Here is a 20403-nt window from a genome sequence, read left to right on the forward strand (position 1 = left end):
AATTGAAACCTATGCTCCATCTGATTCTTATCATGCCTAGCCTTTCACTTGGCCTCATTCTTTTCCAGCTATTCCTGTACTGCCTGGTGGATCTCTTGGATCTGTTCAATGAACCTAGTTTCCTTGTCCACATCACTGTGTCTATCAACCATGGTATCTTTACCGAAGAAAAAAATCTAAAGGAGACATTGGTATGAAACCAAAATAGGTCACAAAAGGAGATCTCTATGTAGAAGAGTGTTTGGCTCTATTGTAAGCATGCTGCACATAGCACAAGTGCTCATCCAAAAACTTAGGATGTTTGCTGAAATATCCTCTCAGTAACTAGATCACTCTCCTGTTAACTACTTCTATCTAGCCATCTATTTGTCGATGAAAAGCTATGCTTTTCTTTAATTTGGTGTCCATTAGTTCCTGCAGACTATACCAAAACTTTCCCACAAATCGAGTGTCTCGATCAGATATAATAGAAGTGGGTAATCCAAAATGAACCCATACATGTTCAAAGAATAATTTTGCAGTTTGTTCAGTTGTAATCTGTTTACTACATGGTATCAAAATACACGTTTTGCTGAACCTATCCACAACAACATACAGATAATCATGAACTTTCCTAGATTTAGGCAGTCCTCCCACAAAATCCATGGAAATTCTTTCCCAAGGGTGAGAAGGAACTGGCAAGGGAGTGTATAAGCCTAGTTTTCTATTGCTACACTTGCTTTTAGCACACATAGCACACCCCTTTACATATCTAGAAACTGTCTCACTCATTTTTGGCTAATAGAAGAACCTTTGCAGCTGTGAAACCCTTATACTTACCCCAAAGTGACCTGATATCAGAGAAGTGTCTGCTTCCCTAATTATCTTTGATCTCTCAGTTTGTGGAATGCAGAGTTTCCCACAATGATATAAGAGTCGGTCCTTCACATGATAGTCCAATTCTTCTACTCTTTTGCCTTGACTCAAAGTTGCATATACATATTTAAACTCCATGTCCTAAGCATACTGTTCTATGTAGCTTTCATGCAACACATAATTATGCTTAAGTATGGTAGATGCATTTATAATGGGTATAGATAACATGTCTGCAACCTTTTTATGTATGCCCTTTTTATATTGAAGACTAAATGAAACCGTTGTAGAAAACCCATCCATCTATAATGTCTTAATTGCAGCAATTTAGCTTGGGAGTGTAGGTATTGAAGTGGCTGATGATTAGTATGTATTACTGTTTCTTTTCCCATTAAGTAATGTTTCCACTTTTTCACACTCTAAACTAATGCATACAATTCCTTACCATATGTAGGATATTTAACTACTGCAGGATTAAAAGTATCAGAATGATAACATATGGGTTTACCGTGCTGTGTCAACACTGCTCCCATGGCATAGTCACTGGCATCAGTTTGGATCTCAAATGGTCTTTGTAGATCTAGCAGCGCTAGTACAGGTGCTGTACTAATCCTGTCTTTCAAGGTGTCGAAGGCTTTCTGCTGTTTTCCTCCCCATTGAAACACCTTGTTCAATCCTGTCAAAGCATGTAAGGGAGTTGCAATTGAGGAAAAATTTGAAATGAACTTCCTCCAATATTGTGCTGCTCCTAAGAAGCTTCTCACTTCTGTAGCAGACTTGGGTTTAGGCCAATTTATGATGTCTACCACTTTAGAGGGATCTATTTTCAATTCACCTCCCCCTACTATATGACCCAAATAATTTAGAGAGGTTTTGCCAAATTCACATTTGGAGAGTTTAACATAATGTTTTTCTCTTTTCAAAACATCTAATGTCTGCTTAACATGCTTTAAATTTTCTTCCCACGTTTTACTAAAAATCAGAATGTCATGCAGATACACAATAACAAAATCATCAAGAAAAGGTCTGAGTACATCATTCATTAATCTCATGAAAGTATCAGGGGCATTGGTAAAGCCAAAATGCATAACCAGCCATTCATACAATCCATACTATGTTTGAAAGCAGTCTTCCATGTATCTTGCTCTGCAACTCCGACCTGATGGTATCCACTGTGCAAATCCAGCTTGGTGAAATAAACAACTTCCTTCAATTGATCTAAAAGATCATCTATGCGAGGAAGGGTATAATGATTTTTTATTTTTATTTTATTCAGTGCTCGATAATCAATGCACATTGTCCACGATCCATCTTTATTTTTCACTAGAACGATTGGTGACCCACATGGTGATGTGCTAGGCCTGATGAACCCTTTCTCGAGTAACTCATGCACCTACCTCTTGATCTTAGCATTCTCTAAAGCAGATAACCTGTACATCCCATTGTTAGGCAAAGGAACATCTTGCTGCAAAATAATATCATGTACTATTCCCTTTTTGGGTGGCAGACCTTGAGGTTCTTGAAACAAGACATCATACTTAGAAACAATCTTTTCTATATCAGCTTGCTGATCAGAATTATAGCCCTCAAACGCATTGGTTTTATTAGTTTTCCTTTCCTTTAAAACCATTAGTAAGAACTGCTTGCATGAATTTATCATTCTTTTCATCTGTCCAGATTTTATGAGAGTATAATTATTCTTGAGCTTCTGAGCTCTTACAAAGTATTCGATTCCCTCTTTAACAAGTAGATACTTGTTCTCAACTCTATAGAAAATAGCCTTTATATCATACAAGTAAGGACTTCCTAAAACAATTCCACATATATCCAAAGGAATTACATCTAACTCAACCTCATCTACAAATGCTGACCCAAAAGAAAACTTGAGTTTGCGCTTTCTAGTCACTTGTAGTTGTTCTTTATCATTCAACCATCCTAATGGGTATGGTTTCCTATGAGGTGTAGTTGTTAATCCCAATTTCTTTAAAATTGCTTCAGAAATTAGATTTACTTTTGAGCCACTATCAAACAAAGTATCAATCTTTTGATTTTTGGAAACAACTCGAATATGGAAAAGCTCATGCCTTTTTCTCTCATGTTCTTCATCAACAACAGATTGAGCAGAATTACTAGTAGATGCTTCAGAATTCTTACCTTTTATACCTATGGCTGCAATGATTATTTCATCTCCCGAGTCTGACCCCAAATCTTTCTGAATAGCTACAAAAATCTTCTTCTTCTTGCCCTCGGACTTCTTAGACCTTAGCTCTGGATGCAGAATCCAAGAGTCCTCATCATCATGCCCCTCCCTTTTACAGTGAGTACATGAAGCTTTGCCTTTCTATGCAATGTTAGCCTTCCTTGCTTTCCACTTCTGCTTTCTTTTCTCCTTGCTCTTGCTTACAGTGGGTTGGGATGGTCCCCCAACTTCTGGATTTCCATTCTTTCCTCTAGCTTCTAGATGAGTGGCTTGTACAGATACCTCATCTATACTAGTGGGATTAAACATGCGGATGGTATGCCTCATGTAGCTGTGTAGACCACCAATGTACTTTAAAAGGGTTTCTGGTGAGTCTAATGAGATACCCAACATCAATGCTCTTTTTCTAAATTCTTGAGTATACCCTTGCACACTTTTCCCTTTCAACTTCCGAAGAGTTTGCCAACTCATCATGGCTTGTTGCATGTAGGCCAATGGATAGAAGTGCTTTTTGATTGCAGCAACAAATTCACTCCAGACAGAGATGGTCTTACCATGTCTCTTCATATAAGCTTGGTTTCTGCCTTCCCACCAAACCAAGGTAGTGCCTCCTAGGCATAGGCTTGCCAGCTGAATCTTACTCTTTTTTGAGTCTATGTTCTGTACTCTACAATAGACATCAATTTGTCTAATCCAATTGTCCAACTTTTCAGCATTTAGCTCTCCATCATATACAAGCGAATCAAATTTAACATCTAGTTTAATCAAATATGATTTCTTATTATGCACGGGGCTATTAGGAAGCATAGGAAAGCTTTCTTCTTTCCCTTTTGAGTGACCATGGGATTGAGATTCATCTTCTTCTTTATCTCATTTAGATCTTGATGAATCTTCATCCTTATGCTTTCTAAAGTCCCTATACATTTCTTCTACCATAGACTTTATAGCTAGGAAACTTTCTATGAATTGAGGGTCTGGCCCTATAGAACCTTCTTCTAACATTGTCTTCCGAGAATAGACTCTCCCAATTCCAGGATTAGTTTCCACCAACTCTCCTTCTCCTAGTTTGAGCTTTGATCTAGTGAGCATTCACAGCTAAAACAACAAAAGCTTGTCTAACCTTAGAGCCTTGAGCTCTGATACCACTTGATCTGATAATCACCCTATGAGTGACCTCCGTAAAAATTTATTAAACAAAAGGTATTACAGACTCATGTGATGGTGTGTGTTCTATGTTATTTAAGCAATAGATCGATCAGATTGCTAATATAGAGAAAATAAGTGGAAAGACAACAGAGAAATACAGTAAGAAACACAAAGACACAAACAATTTTTAATAAGGAGTTCACCCTATTCTCTAGGGCCATGTCTCTGGTCCAGCTTCAGTGGTGGCCTTGTTTTATTGTGTCTTACAGTAGAGAAATTCCAATATAGGGACTCAATGTGAGTTCTCCTGAAGCAGATTTTGCTTGGTAGGGTGGTTCTTGGATTCCCCAAGCCACTCAGAGTTCACAGACTCTTTTTCTTCCTACCAGCTCTGTGACCCTTGGTCTACAGTGCAAAGAGCCCAATGTGATGCTCAGTCCAGAAAAATTCCCTTAGGGAAAGGCTTGAATCTTCAAGCTCTCTGGTGCTTGACACTGCCTATGGTTAGCTCGGCCCTCTATCTCCTCTGTTTGGCTTTACTGTTATCTATGTTCAGTCCTCCTCTCGGGGTTCACTGATCACTGTCTCTCTTGGTCGCTTGGACTCCTCTCTATTCCTCCTCTCTCTCTGAATTCGACTGTCTCTATTTATGGCTTTAGCCATTCGATCTCTATGCCTATTCAGCTCCTCTCCCGCCTACATTGATTCGCCTACCACTTACGTGCTTGGAGTTCCCTGTTCGGCGTCAGCATGAATGGTTGGGAAGTAGCCACGCGTCCCCATCGAAACAGTGCCAGCCTGCTCATCGATTCCTTTCTTCGATTATGTCATGGATACGCTATTTCTCCACCGTGGTGGTCAAATGGATTCCAAATCCCCTTAAATCACAACTTAATTCCTTGTTGATTACACTTCTTTCTATCGGGTGGAATCTCAGCTGTCCGATCTGGTCTCCTCAAGATCCGACGTCATACACACATCGAGTGCAGTTGACTTTCTCGACCAATAATGCACGATCAACGATGGTTTTTCTCTCTCCTTCGCCGCCATGCGTCGCTCAGTGTATGGGATCGCTCTGCTCCTGCCCAAAACCTCTTACCGTTTAAGGGTGCCCCGATCAAAACCACTGGTTTCCAGGTCATGGGTCCCACCTTCGTACATTGGCACTTTTTGTTTCTCTGCTAGTTGTCCTCTCGTCCCCCCCCATGCGACCGGGTGCTCAGGCTTTCCCATTTTGGCCCTATTCGCCCATCGATGCATGATTAGCGCTAATCGCGCATTGAAAATCAACTCCTTTTCCGATCTGAGGCTCCCAGGGGCTATTTTGGCATCCCTTGCAGTCTCCATCGGCCTCGGTCAGCGCGCTTTGATCAAGGTCCTCGTCGTTCCATGCCGGCTGCCATGGCCACTCGTTTAGGTGTTTTCAATTTCTATTTTAGATTCTTCAAGGATTTGTTCGACCTGATTCAGTCATGGTTCTTTGACAGTCGTTTATGGATCTGATTCGGATCACCCTCACTGAAGAATATAACCCCCAACACCCTTTTGTGGAACATATTTCATAATATTTTATACTAGATCCACCTGATTGAAAACATCGAAACCTGTAGGTCACCTTTCATCATATTTTCATACTTGACACGCACCCAACATTATGCTCAATACCAAATTGAATATTGAAATTGAACTACAATCATAGAACCAAATAAATGATTGTATCATCATCAAACCAAGAAATAAATTGAACCTCAACCAATGATTCTAACCAAATCAAACCAATCTATATCATCAAAACAAGATCATACCAATGTACAACTACTCATAAATATACCAAGTTATATATAAAAAAAGAGTTGTCACTGTGAACCCTGATCAAATTTACATAAGAATGTATACACTATCGGTCTGAGGCTTACCCACATATATATGTGCTCCCTCTTTGTCACACATGCATACAAATCTCCAAATACTTAACATTAAATTACTAGATCATTGTAACATTGAATCAACCATTCAACCATACATAGAACATTGAACCAATCACATATTACTAATCATATATCATTGTAGCATATTTGTGAACCAATATTCCAAACGTGAACAACCAACCTAATAAATATTGTCAGATAGAGTGTTATGAAACCAGCTCAAGAAAAGATAGAAAAGATAAATCCACGCCTTAGAATTCAGCCTCTTCGAGGGGGAAACCTCCTTTACATTACATAAATGAACAATTATTGGATGATACAAATGACAAAACCTCCTTTCTATATATAGGAGTCTAAGGAGTCACAATATAATCCATCCGACCTAACAATAATAATATAAAGCCACAAAAATAACAATAGAGGGATTCTAAGGGGCACAGAAATAACAATATGAGGGTAATAGGGGCACAACAATATAAATAAGGGGTATAACTACAATAGTAATGGGGTAATCACTAGTATTATAGGGACCCAACATGCCCCTCTCCTTCAAAAAAGTGTTGTCCTCAACGCTTGAGCAGTTCTGGATACTTCTGCATAAAATTCTCATCCTCCAATGTGGAATCTTCAGCGGATAAGTTCTTCCACTTGATAAGATACTCTGAAATTGATCAATTTCGTAGCTGCCGAGTTCTTGCTTTTGTGACTGCTTCCGGTTCCAATATAATATTTCCTTCCTCGTCAAGTTCTGGCAATATTGTTTGAAATGGGAGCTTGTCGCATATAACCTTCTTTAAACATGAAACATGGAAAACTGGGTGCAATCGAGAAGCTGCAGGAAGCTCCAATTTGTATGCCATAGTACCAATCTTTTCCAACACCTTGTACGGACCATAATACTTTGGTGATAATTTATTATCCTTCTTAGCTTGCTTTAGGGACATTTGCTTATATGGTTGTAGCCGTAGGAATACCCAATCACCTACATCAAAACTTCTTTCACTGCGATGTTGATCTGCCTGTTGTTTCATTCTATTTTGTGCCAACACGAGGTTATCCTTTAAGAGTTGGAGGACTTGTTGTTGATGTTTGATGTGATGTTCCACTGCCTGAACCTTAGAATTTTCTCTTAAATATGATGTGATTGATGGTGGTTGGTACCCATAAAGTGCCATAAATGGGGTCATTTTTGTTGCTGTATGGAAGGAAGTGTTATACCACCATTCAGCCAGAGGCAACCATTTGACCCATTGTGTTTGTTTATCAGATACAAAGCAACGAAGATATCCTTCCAAACATTTGTTTACTATCTCAGTTTGCCCATCAGATTGAGGATGATAAGATGAGCTATGAGCTAACTGAGTACCAAGACAAGAAAATAATTCTGTCCAAAAATTTCCAGTGAAAATGGGATCTCTGTCACTTACAATAATCTTTGGGTTTCCATGTAGCTTTTGAACTGTTTCCATAAATGCAGTAGAAACTGTACTGGCTTTAAATGGATGTGATAATGCACAAAAGTGTGCATACTTGGTAAGTCTGTCAACTACCACCATGATGACACTCTTTCCCTCAGACTTGGGTAAACCTGTGATAAAATCCATTGAAACCTCCTCCCAACGTTGGCTTGGAATGGATAAAGGTTGTAATAGACCCGGTGTCTTAATTGTTTCAACTTTATTTTGTTGGCAAACCAAACATTCCACCACAAACTTTTGAATATCTGATTTAAGGCCATCCCAAAAAAATTCCTTCTTAACCCTGTGGTAAGTTTTTAAAAATCCGAGTGCCCTCCTAAGGGAGAAGTGTGCAATTCCATAAGAATCTTTTGTTTTAGCTGGGAATTCTTACAGAGGTATAAGCGATCTTTGTACCATAACGAATCATTTTGCCAGCTAAATGTATCAGAAGTACTGGAATCTTGTTGTAGCTTTCGAATAAGTGCCCACACTTCTTCGTCATTCTTCCATTCCTCCTTTGCTTCGTTTATCCAATCTGGTTGGATAATAGAAATGGCACACAACAATGCTTCCACATCCTCATCCTTTCTTGAGAGTGCATCTGCCACCACATTTTGCTTCCCTTTTTTGTAGATGATTTCAAAGTCATAACCCAACATCTTTGTGACCCACTTTTGTTGCTCTTCAGAGGATAATCTTTGTTCTAAAAAGTATTTAAGGCTATCATGATCCGTTTTTACCTTGAAGTGTCTTCCCATTAGGTAGGGTCGCCATTTCTTAAGTGCATGGAGTATTGCCAACATTTCCTTCTCATAAATAGCTTTGCTTAAAAACTTTCCCTTGATTGGACGACTTTCAAAAGCAATGGGTCTTTCATCTTGCATTAAAACAGCACCAATTCCATTTCCTGAAGCATCACATTCCACAATAAAGGTTTTTGTGAAGTCCGGTGTAGCTAAGACCGGTGCTTGGCACATTGCCTCTTTAAGATGTTTAAAGGCCTTTGTTGCTTCCGGAGTCCATGAAAATGAATCTTTCTTCAATAATGTTGTTAGAGGTGCTGCTATTCTCCCATAATTCTTAACAAACTTGCGATAATACCCTGTCAACCCAAGAAATCCTCGCAGATGCTTTATGGATGTGGGAATTTTCCATTCCTTAATGGCTTTAATTTTGCTAGGGTCTACCTTAACTCCTTCATGAGATACAATATGACCCAAATATTCCACCTCCTGGACTCCAAAGAAACATTTGGATCTTTTTGCATATAATTGTTTCTCCTCCAATAGTTGTAGCACCTTGTCAACATGTTCAACATGATCCTTCCAAGACTTGCTGTAGATTAGTATATCATCAAAAAATACTAACACAAATTTTCTAAGGAATGGTTTGAAAATTGAATTCATCAAACCTTGAAATGTTGAAGGTGCATTGGTAAGGCCAAAAGGCATGACCAAAAATTCATAATGACCCTCATGAGTTCTAAATGCCGTTTTCGGAATGTCTTCAATCTTCATTCTGATTTGATGATATCCCGAACGAAGATCCAACTTGGTGAAGTAAATTGATCCATGCAATTCATCCAGTAATTCATCAATGACAGGAATGGGGAACTTATCTTTAATAGTGAGCTTGTTGAGCTCCCTATAATCTGGACACATGCGCCATGATCCATCCTTCTTGTGCACCAATACTACTGGAGCTGAGAAAGAACTTTGACTCGGTTGAATTATACCAGCCTCTAGCATTTCTGCAACCATACGTTCAATTTCACTTTTTTGGACATATGGATATCTGTACGGCCTGATGTTTGGAGGAACACTTCCTGGAATCAGATGAATAGCATGATCATGATCACGCATAGGTGGGAGACCTTTGGGAGTCTCAAATACCTTGGAATGATTGTCCAGGACTTTTTGGAGATCTGGAGAAATAGATGATTCCAATGTGGAAACATCTAGCGAACATAATTGTGCAATTACACCTCTTTGCTCCTTTTTTAGAAGCTTTGTCATGCCATTAGAGCTGATTATCTTTCCTGGTTTCCCTGCAATACCCCTTAATTCAACTTCCTTTCCTTCCACAGAAAATTTCATGAAAAGTTCTTGAAAATTAAAAGCTATTGTACCCAAGGATTGTAGCCATTGGACTCCTAGTACAACATCAGCACCTCCCATTGGAATGGAAAGCATTGGGCTAGTCAATACATATTCTCCCATGGATAGCTTGATATTATGGCACTTTCCAGAACAATTTATTGTTCCTCCATTTGCAATCATCACTTGACACTCTGGTGCTGGATATAGGAAGCAATTCAATTCTTTTGCTACCCTACAATGAATAAAATTGTGGGTGCTTCCTGAATCAATCAACACTATTACCTTTTTCTTCTTGATTTGTCCTTCTATCTTGATGGTTTGAGGAGTGGTAATTCCCGCCAATGCATTACAAGATATGGTTGGATTTATTTGTTCTTCATCTAGGCTTTGTTCCTGGAATATATCCTCTTCTTTTGACCTTTCTTGCTCCTTTTCTTCTTCCTCTTCACAATCTATGTAGAATAATTTCTTCTCAGCACACTTATGACCTTTTGTGTATTTGCTATCACAATTGTAACAAAGCCCTTTTGCTCTTTTTTCTTCCAATTGTTGTGGTGTCAACCTTGTAGGTTGTGGAAGACTATGGGCAACAACACTTCCGTCTTTATAGTTGTGAATGGTATGCTTCCTAGTTGCCATAATTTTGCTTTCCATTTTTCTTGCTAACCTGAATGCCTTCTCTAATGAATCAGGTTCCCAAAGGCGCACATCATGTTGGATATTATCCTTTAAAGACCCTATGAACACATCAATCCTATGCTCCTCTGGAATATCTTTTACCCTTATGTTCAATTTTTGGAACTCCTCAATGTGCTCCATTATTGAACCCTTTTGTTTGAGACTTATCAATTGGCTAAAAAAAGTGTTTCTTTTTGTATCCTCATAATGTGCTATCAATTCTTCCGTAAAAATTGCCCAAGTGATAAATTTTTTACAAGAACAAAGCCATTGATACCATACAAACTGATTTGGTTCCAAATATAAAGTTGCCATACGTACCTTTTGTGTGTTTTGCACATTATTGAGATCAAAGAATTGCTCCATCTGTAATATCCATGTGGTGGGATCCTTGCCATCAAACTTCCTCATATCGACTTTTGGAACATGGTGAGTCTTCGATCCAACATTAGCGTCTATGGTATCATGATTAACATTTCTTTTGTTCTCATCATGATTTTCCTTTACTACCTTTTCACCATTAGTGACACATTCTTGTAGCAACTTCATCAATTCTTCCATATCTGTCTTAAAATCTATCTTCAAATCTGCCATGTCTCTCTTCAAATCTGTCTTTGAATCATCCATCTTAGCTTCCATGCCCTTTATCTTAGATTCCACGCCACTTATCTTAGCTTCTATTAGCTTTTGTGAGCGTGACATTTGTTGCACTTGTTCTTGTAATTTTGATATATCATGTAGCATTTCTTCTTCTTCTTCATGAGTCATGCTAGAGCTTTCAGGTTCCTTACTAGGTGTTTGCATTTTCTTTCCTCGGGGAATCAGTTACCGATAATAATGCTTTACTATGCCCTTTGAATTCCGTTAAACCAAGCTTACACAAAAATTTAAAAAAAAACTACACACATTTTTTCACTTTATAGAAGCCTGATATTGAATCTGATGTATCTCTGTAATTTCGAATCATCTAGTTCTGAAATTGCTACCTGCAGTAGCTTTCTATGTCCTCTTTCCAATGCCACAAGTCTGAGCCAAATTGGATTCTCCAAGGAAGAGTTATGTGAAATCTCCCACAGTGACTTGCTTTTAGACTCGTTCAGTAGAGAGAACTTGTACGACGTGCCACGCGTCACTGTTTCAACCTTTGAATCTGAAACACACATACAAGCAACTACAATCCGTCCTCCTTCTGTACCTTTCTACGAAATTTCAATCCGATCCTCAGAGAGAGAGTTATGATGATTTTCCCCAGGTCACCTGTTTTGAATGTAATTCAGGAGTCTGCAAAAAGGCCAACTTCCTCAGATCATATCTCCGAAAATCTCGCGCGCAAAGATCTGAAATTTAGATCCAAGGTTCAGCGCCAATGCTTCTCAAATGGGTTCTTTTTGCGACTTCTGAAACATCACAGAAAAAAAGTTATAGCGAAAATGCCACGATGACCTATTTGGAGCAGCGAAACCCTAGAATCCAAAGCTCTGTACCAAATGTTATGAAACCAGGTCAAGAAAAGATAGAAAAGATAAATCCACGCCTTAGAGTTCAGCCTCTTCGAGGGGGAAACCTCCTTTACATTACATAAATGAACAATTATTGGATGATACAAATGACAAAACCTCCTTTCTATATATAGGAGTCTAAGGAGTCACAATATAATCCGGCCGACCTAACAATAATAATATAAAGCCACAAAAATAACAATAGAGGGATTCTAAGGGGCACAGAAATAACAATATGGGGGTAATAGGGGCACAAAAATATAAATAAGGGGTATAACTACAATAGTAATTGGGTAATCACTAGTATTATAGGGACCCAACATAGAGATCAACATGATCAAGACTTCATCGACAAAAAACAACAAAAAGAACAAAACTCATGAAATGTCATCATTTATTAGCATTGCAAACCCTAGAACATATACACAACATTCATGAAACATATGAGTGTATGTACATGAATACAATGCATAACACTTGCATAAGGATCTCAACATACTGAAGCCCATATGACAGAATATATACACTACCCTACAGAACCAAATTTGCATATGTAAGTGACTATCCAAAAACAAACTTACGTATAGATCTAAAAAAATTCACTGCAAACAAAACTTCACTATTTGTAGCCTTCACTCTCAAAATTACATACTTTTGGATAATCTATTTCGATCCCAGCATCACAATAATCACATATTCATCATCATTAGCTACTTTGAAATTTGCAACAAGTAAGTCAATCAATCATATATGTCAGCATACTTTCATATCTTTTAGATCTGAGTCTTCTCCTTGCTCCATGGTGCATGCCTGTTTTAGACCAAATTACACATGAATGTCACATAAATTGCACACATAAAACTTTGATCTCCATCTCCTTATATAACTTTTAGCCTTAAAAATAGCTTATCTAAATCCCTTGGTAATGTCATTATTATTCTTTGATGGGATCAAATAACCATTGCTACTCGAGTTACTATGGATTAATACCATAATAATGACCCCTAGTATCCATACTTCCATGGCTCAGATTATTTATGGGACTTTTATTCACAAGACCTACATATTTACGCGACCCTTCTTCATAGGATGTGCATACACTTTCTCAAACTTCACCTTTAAAATCCATTTATCTATGAACTATCATTTCTCTACTCATACCATTTGTACCAAATGGTATGAGTTCGATAATCATGATATTATCATTGTTAACCTCAAGTACATCTGTATCAAGTAGGTTGTCATTGAGGACAACACATTAGCTGTAATTCCAATAAAGGGGTGTTCGATGAATTCCTCAAGATCATGGGAATAGTTGGAAGGGAGAGCCATTGAGGAGGATAGAGAAGAGGGACAAGGAGGTGAGGGATTTAATCTGAACAATCTAGTGATGGCAAAAACCAAAAGCTAAGTAAATACTAAAATGATAAGACCAAATATGTTTATGAAAAGCCCAAAAAGATTCAGTTTTTTTTATAATTCTTAAATAATAAAAAGCTCTATAAGTCACTTAATACCATCAAAAATTTGGCAACCTTCCACATAATCAATCTTTTCTTTAGAAAATCAAGTAAAAACCAATCTTCTTGAAAAAAATAAAGTAAAATAGCAAAAATTTAAGGCTCTAATATATTATAAAATATACTAATTATAGACCACTCATATAAAAATATATAAAAAAATTTGGTAGAGAATGTATAAAATTAAACCTAGGATATTTAAAACGACTCTTAACTTCCTTCTTGTACTCTAGCTAATGCAATTTCACTACTCTTACAACCTTATTTTCTGTATAGTACACTAATACTTGCTTCACCAAGTATTGTGAAAGAGATCGAGGCAAGTGTAACTAACGTGGACCCAATTGTCTCTGGCTTAACGTTGATTCTTTGTAATGGCATTAAAGATATCAAGCTCATCTTATGACTTCTTGACACAGTCTTAGACAATCTGCTCTATGTTTCATGTCTTAAAAATTCCTTGTCTATTGATAGGAGAGAGGCACCACCATCTTATCTTTCCACGTCAGAACACAATGTCAACCATAACGAGATGCATCACACATTTTCTAGGTGAGGTATGGAAGTTAAGTGCGTTATTTCACATGTGAAAATAAGATTAGGCAGGGCTACAAGGATGAGAAAATTTTGAGGATTAAATTAATATTTTTTACATAATTAGATACCCTAAGTGTTTTCTTTGCTATTATTTTAGTGTTGAATTTAGTATTTCTTGTAGTGTCTCCCTAGGTAGTGATTGGATGGAGTGACCAAAGCCGGAGCAGCCACTAAGTGTTCATGACAGAGTTGTATTCCTTTGTGTGTGTGGATTCGACATTCTGCAATAGGCATTTGCTATGTTAAATTTGCAGTTATCCAGTGCGATGGGTTATCCAGTGTGGTATCTTTCCTTCCCAAGGAGATGTGAAAATTGAATACCACAAAAAATTGTTGTTTGTTTTGAGTGGAAAAGTGCAACCATTTTGTTTCTAGTTGCATCCTCACTTCCCCATAGAATGACATCTTTCGACATTTGAAATTCTGGAGGAGAGGGATTGATGTTGGAATCACCTCTCTGAGACTTTATATCTTCAAAATTGTCAAGAGTGCTCTCCATTCGCGAATGTGCAATGTCGGCATCAAGTACAAAACCAGTGCTTCCACTGACTTGAGAGTCCTTTTCGATATGGCTAACTACATGTTTAAAATCATGTAAGCCATCATTAAAATGTATGCCACTCTGATTCCTTCTACATTAGTTAGAGGATATTCATGTTCTCTACAATTATCAACAGAAGATCAAATGGGAGGTTTCTCTATGTTCATTATTTCAGATAGGGAAGTCCAAAGTCACTGGAGGCATTCAAATCAAAGTGTCGGTAGACCTTATTACAAATATTCTTCGAGTGGTCATGGATTTGGCAGATGATAAGAGACATTGAACATGTCATCCGAAGCGTGTTTGTTGAACATAGAAATAAGACAAAAAGGCGGAGGTATTGTATGGATCATGAGCTCATTGACAACGTTTCGAAGGAAACTGAGCTTGCTATAGGAGAAGTTTGACTCAGATAAATTGTAATAGATCTCCTAATGTGTTTTTTCAATTTGATAGATGGTTAAGGGCCACGAGGATAGAAATTCGTTTATTAAACAAACAATGTAGGGAACATAATTGATTTGTCCAATGGTTGCATTGATCTATATAGGAGGCATGTATTTCACTCATTAATTATTGGTATATGTTATATTTATTTTTCTAGGTAAAACTATATGAAGAACCAATAATGAACATAATAATATAGTTAAACTTGTGGTTCTCAATGTTCTTCCTCACAGAATGCATCGTTAGATTAATTGTGTGAATATATTATATGTTGATGCATCTCGTGGTGCTTCGGGTTTCAAGAACATCAGTCACGATTATGTTATGAGATCCATGTGTGTAGAAATGTCAATTGTATAATTTACTTCTAGATATAGTCAAATATCGATATTGTCCTTTGGAGATCGAGAAGCATCAATTATACAAAGTTTGTTCAAGATGGTTAGAGGCGGTTATGTCTTAAATGAGTGGAGTGGGAAGCTCAAAGATTGTGGTAGTGAAAAACGTCTGGTAAGTGTCAAGGAAGACTAGTCACACACATATGACATGTGAATTGTAATTTTTCATTCTTGTAATAATCTTTCTAGTGATGAGATGATGGAAGTCGGAAGCGGGGGCTCTGCATTCTAGGGTTTCGACGATCTCTGTAATGGCAGGACTCTCTACACAACTGCAGACCTGCTAACATTAACATCAACATGAATTTTCAATCCCAGCAAGACAGCTTCGAACTTCATGAATCCCCCCAGGGGGAGGGTACAACACCTCCCCCAATGGATAATGAAGAGCGGCAAAAAAATAAGGAAGGTGACAACTCAGAGGATCAGAGTGAGAACAGCATGGATTTGAACTCACAAAAGGAAAAACAGGATAATAAATCACACCCAAGGTCAGCTCGACAACATGCAAGCTCATGGCTACTGAACGTCCGAAAGTAGTACTTCTAGGGCACAGAATCAATGCTTAGATACAATATATGAGTGACCATGCTCTGATAGGCAAGTTCATAGGACTTTGGTTAACTGAGAAGGCATTGCGTGGATGGATAACAGAAAAATGGAACCCAAAAGGACATATCACCCTATAGCTGGGGCCTAAAGGGTTCTTCACAACCGTTTTTAACTGCCTCGAAGACCGAAAAAGGGTTCTGGATGGAGGGCCCTATTTCTTCAATGTTGTCGACATGTTTCTCAGAGGATGGGTAGAGCCCTTCAACCTTGATAAGGAGGATCTTAGTTGGTCTCTAGTCTGCATTCGATTGTATTCGCTTCCCGTGGAGTATTGGGATGAAACTTCTATACAAGAAATTGGCAGTGTTCTGGGTGAATTTATAAAAGTTGCAGAGGAAACAAAAATATGAAGATATACCTCCTACGTATGAATTTGCATCTACATGCACCTCAACAAGGCCCTTCCATGACGATGCTAAATGGATTTGGTTGATTTATTATGAACATGTGTCCTTTAGGTGCAAAAGATGTCATGCCATGGGTCACTTATTCAGGGACTGTCCTTTATCTCAAAAACCCTCATTCCCAGCTGGACCAAATATGCCTGAAGCTGATGGCTTCACCAAAGTGGCTAGTCGAAGGAAAAGCCACAAGAAATTGGCTTCAAATTCCAAAATTCCTCAATCCAGCTCCTCCAAGCCTTCAACGAGCAACTGTTTTGAAGCATTAGCTCATTAGAATGACCCTAGCTATGAAATTCCCGCTCACCCACAGAAGGAAGCAACGAAGAACAAACTGATGTAGGAGCATCAAGGGCATTTTTATTTGTAAATATGTTAGAAAAGGGGGTGTGACAATTTTTAATATTTTATTAATTAATTTGTTATTTTAAATAAAATAGGAGGAAGTGAGGATTTTGTAAATATCCTTTTATTAAATAAAAGGATATAAGAGAATTTGGTTAGTTAAGGAGATAAAGGGATAAGATTCTAGATAATAGGATTTGTTGAGATATTTTAGTGATATTGAGATATTAAGGGGATTGAGCATTAAATTAGATCATTTTTAAAATTGTATAAATTCATCAAGCCTCAAAGGCATGGGAGGAGAGATTTTGAGTGAGTGTGAGTAGAGAGTGAGAGGTTTTCTGCTTGGACGCCTTCGGCAGTTTGTAAAGGGCCATCAATTCCAAATATCTGGCCAACAAAAGTTTGTAAGTAATTTGTTTTGTTTCAAATTATATATATATATACACTGGTTGATTGTGAAAGTTGTATGTGTATAAATTGAGGTATCAATCATTAGAGAGATCAACTGAATTTGTAAGATCGATTTATACTCAATAGCTGGAAGGATTGATGTTAATATGACAATTGTTAAATCCATGTGAGAGCTTATTTTTGTTGAGTGAATGGTTATTTATATCGATCTGTAATGAAAGGAAGAGAGTGCCAGTGAAGCTGTGAGCTTCATAATAAACCAAGAAGGCTCGAGTTAACTTCTGCAAAAGCATTGGAGGCGGTGGTATGGTCGATTGACAGTTTGAACAAATCGATGTGTTTGAATGAGCATTGCATAAATTGTGGATTTAAATCCCTGTTTGCGTTGTTCCAATTTGAAATCAATTCTACGAGTCTATGAGTGTCTTGAACGCTGTCATCAGAATGTTCCAGAATCAATGCATAGTTTGAAGTGTTAAATTGAACGCTATTGATGTTAATTGATGATGGCTCGAGTTAAAATTGTTGGCATAATTTACATAATACAGTTTTAAAATGGATCTGCTGGGGTATGGAACCAAAAATTAATGAATGCATTAACCCTGAACTGATTTCGTTGCTGGAATGTTAATTAACGCAAAATTCATCTACTCTATGGAAGGATGGTTGTCACTTCAGAATTATTTTGTAGAATAGCCAACATTATTAAATCCAAGACTGCGTTTATATGTGTTTGAATTTTTCATAGTTGCAGGGGGGAATTGATTGGATAGCACTGGAATGAAATCGATTGAATGTTTCAATAAAGGACGCAGGTTATTGCAGAGAGCTGAATAGAAGTGGGTAGACAGAGTCCGGAAATGGTGTACATAACATATAGTAAATGCAGAATCGATCTACAGTGATGAAAAGTGCATAGTAAGGAGCTGAAAAGCGCTGCTGAATTCTAGAAAGGTATGTTGTGGCTTAATCTGAGTTTATAGTTGCCACAGCAGAAAACTGTTTGAAGAAATGGGTGAATGAAGTTAAACACAATGAAATGGAGTTTTGTAATTTCCAGATTGAGATTTAATACATGGGCACATTTGTTTTATGGAAAGTTTATTTGAAATCCGATATTAAAACCCATATGTGAAGTGATTGGTAGAATGCGTTGAATAATATGCTGGTTGTTGAATATGTAAGGTGAGTTTCAATGTTACTTGAAATGATGGTAGCAGTATGAGATTTCATATCAGAATGCATGAAATCAATCTACATCAGTAATTTGTAAGTTGAATTTTTAAGAGGGAAAATGTGCATACATTGAATATGATGTGATTTTGAAAGGGCAAGGGCGCATAATATTGGAATTTATGAGCTAAGCGTTGGTTGTGTATTTTCTTAACTAGTTCATATGTTAAGGTCAGAATCAATGGTTAAGATGTGGGCGCATCAAAATTGGGTCTTTATACTTTCCAAGTACTGAATTGAGTGCATTTAAGTGAGGATAAAATCCAAGTCTTTGGGTTATGAGAGTATGGTTTGTATTTGGAAATGATTGTGTGAATTTGCCAGGAAATGAAAGGTAAGCTTCCGCATATTAATTGAGATTACAAATGGTAGAAATTTGCCGGATATTGGGGTTTTAATTTGGGAAAAGTTGAAATGCATATTTAAATGCATGGTAGACTAAGATTCTGGGGTTTGCAGGCTATCCCTGCATCATTTTTGGTATCAGAGCTTGGCTCTGTTGAAATGAAAAATGTTTATTTTCTGAATGAGGACAAGAAGGTTTGTTAAACTGAAACGTATTTTTGAATGTGTGATGAATGATGAAGATCAGATTTTAAATCTGATATGCATCATACAAAATTGCAAGTGAACAGGATGGCAAAAGTAAATGGAGACAAGATCCTGCAAGATCTTAAAGGTGAGATGTTTTTTTTTTTATTTGAAATTTATGATTGATTTTTATGGTTGCAGAGAAGATTATGGCAGTGAACCTGACATTCAGCTGAACGCTGGATAGGGAGGATAATTGCAATGTCCTGAAGAGAAAAGTGAGTTGAAGAGATAGCCTAGAGAGAGAGCAGAGGAGAATGCTCAAGAGGTTCCAGAGGTAGTGAACCAATACTTACCAAAAGACTGAATGAGGAGAGCTTGGTGAGATAAGTGGTGGCAGCAGGAGAGCTTGTTGTTACAGAGGCTAGTGCAACTCATGGTGAACGAACAAATGATGAAGGAAATGACCATGGAGGATCAGAGAAGAGGTTCAGAAGAATGCCACAGAGGTGAGATGACTGATGAAGTCCGAGAAAGAGAAATTGCAGTAATGAAGGTACAATTGCAAGTACTAGAAGAATGGCTGCAAGAGCAGGAAAACCAGAATAGAGGATGGATCTTTCCACTGAAGGGAAAGAGAGTGATTTGGCGACAATTGAAGATGAAGTTGAGGCAAATTGTGATTGCCTTATTGAAAAAGGAACTTAGAGTTCTTGAGCCAGAGTTGGAATTTGAAGATTCCACATGCAGATTTGTTCAGAAAGATGTGTTGGAGGAAGCAGTCGAGACTGAAAAGTCTTGTGATTTTAAAACTGATAAGTTGTGTATGTTTGCAGGTAAAGTACAGGGAGATGAGCAAGCTTTAGAGTTTGTTCAGGAGAGAGAATTGAATCTGAAGATGGTTCAGATCAATGCTGAGATAGCAAGATCTCAAGAGGAGATGAAGACGAAGGAGTCTACTCAGAATGTTGGGGTAGAAAGAGAAAGACCAGTTGATGATTGGTCAAGAGCTGGTGAAGGTATGAAGTATTGCCAGAGGAAGCTAGAGCAGATGATGGATGTACAGTTGAGATGTATGCAACTCAGAGCAGCTGAGTTGGAAGAGGAGGTTTCTATTGATGAAACAGAGGAGGAGATCATTGATGATTTCTTGAGTTATTGGGTAGATCCAGACCAGCTGGATAATGTGAACTCTTGTATTTTTGTAGCTGATAATTTTGATGTGGTTACAGGTGTTGAGGAGGATGCATGATCTTGTGAAGTTGTCGCAAGTGTGGAAATGAGTCTTTCAGGAGATAAGTACTCTGAAGAAGAAAGCAGTGATGCTTTTGCTGTTACAACACAGAATGTTCATGTGAATAAAAAGGAGATTCAGCTCGAAGAGCTGGTATATGAACCAACAGTTGAGACTGTTGAAACTTGTAATTTTCAAACTGAAGAGTTGTGTATGAATGCAGGGATGATACATGACAAATTGTTTTTGAAAAGTGGTGGACAGATAA

This window comes from Pinus tabuliformis, chromosome J, assembly GCF_031772625.1.
Source record: "Pinus tabuliformis cultivar Carrire ecotype Pingquan chromosome J, CPIR1, whole genome shotgun sequence".
NCBI classification, from domain to species: domain Eukaryota; kingdom Viridiplantae; phylum Streptophyta; class Pinopsida; order Pinales; family Pinaceae; genus Pinus; species Pinus tabuliformis.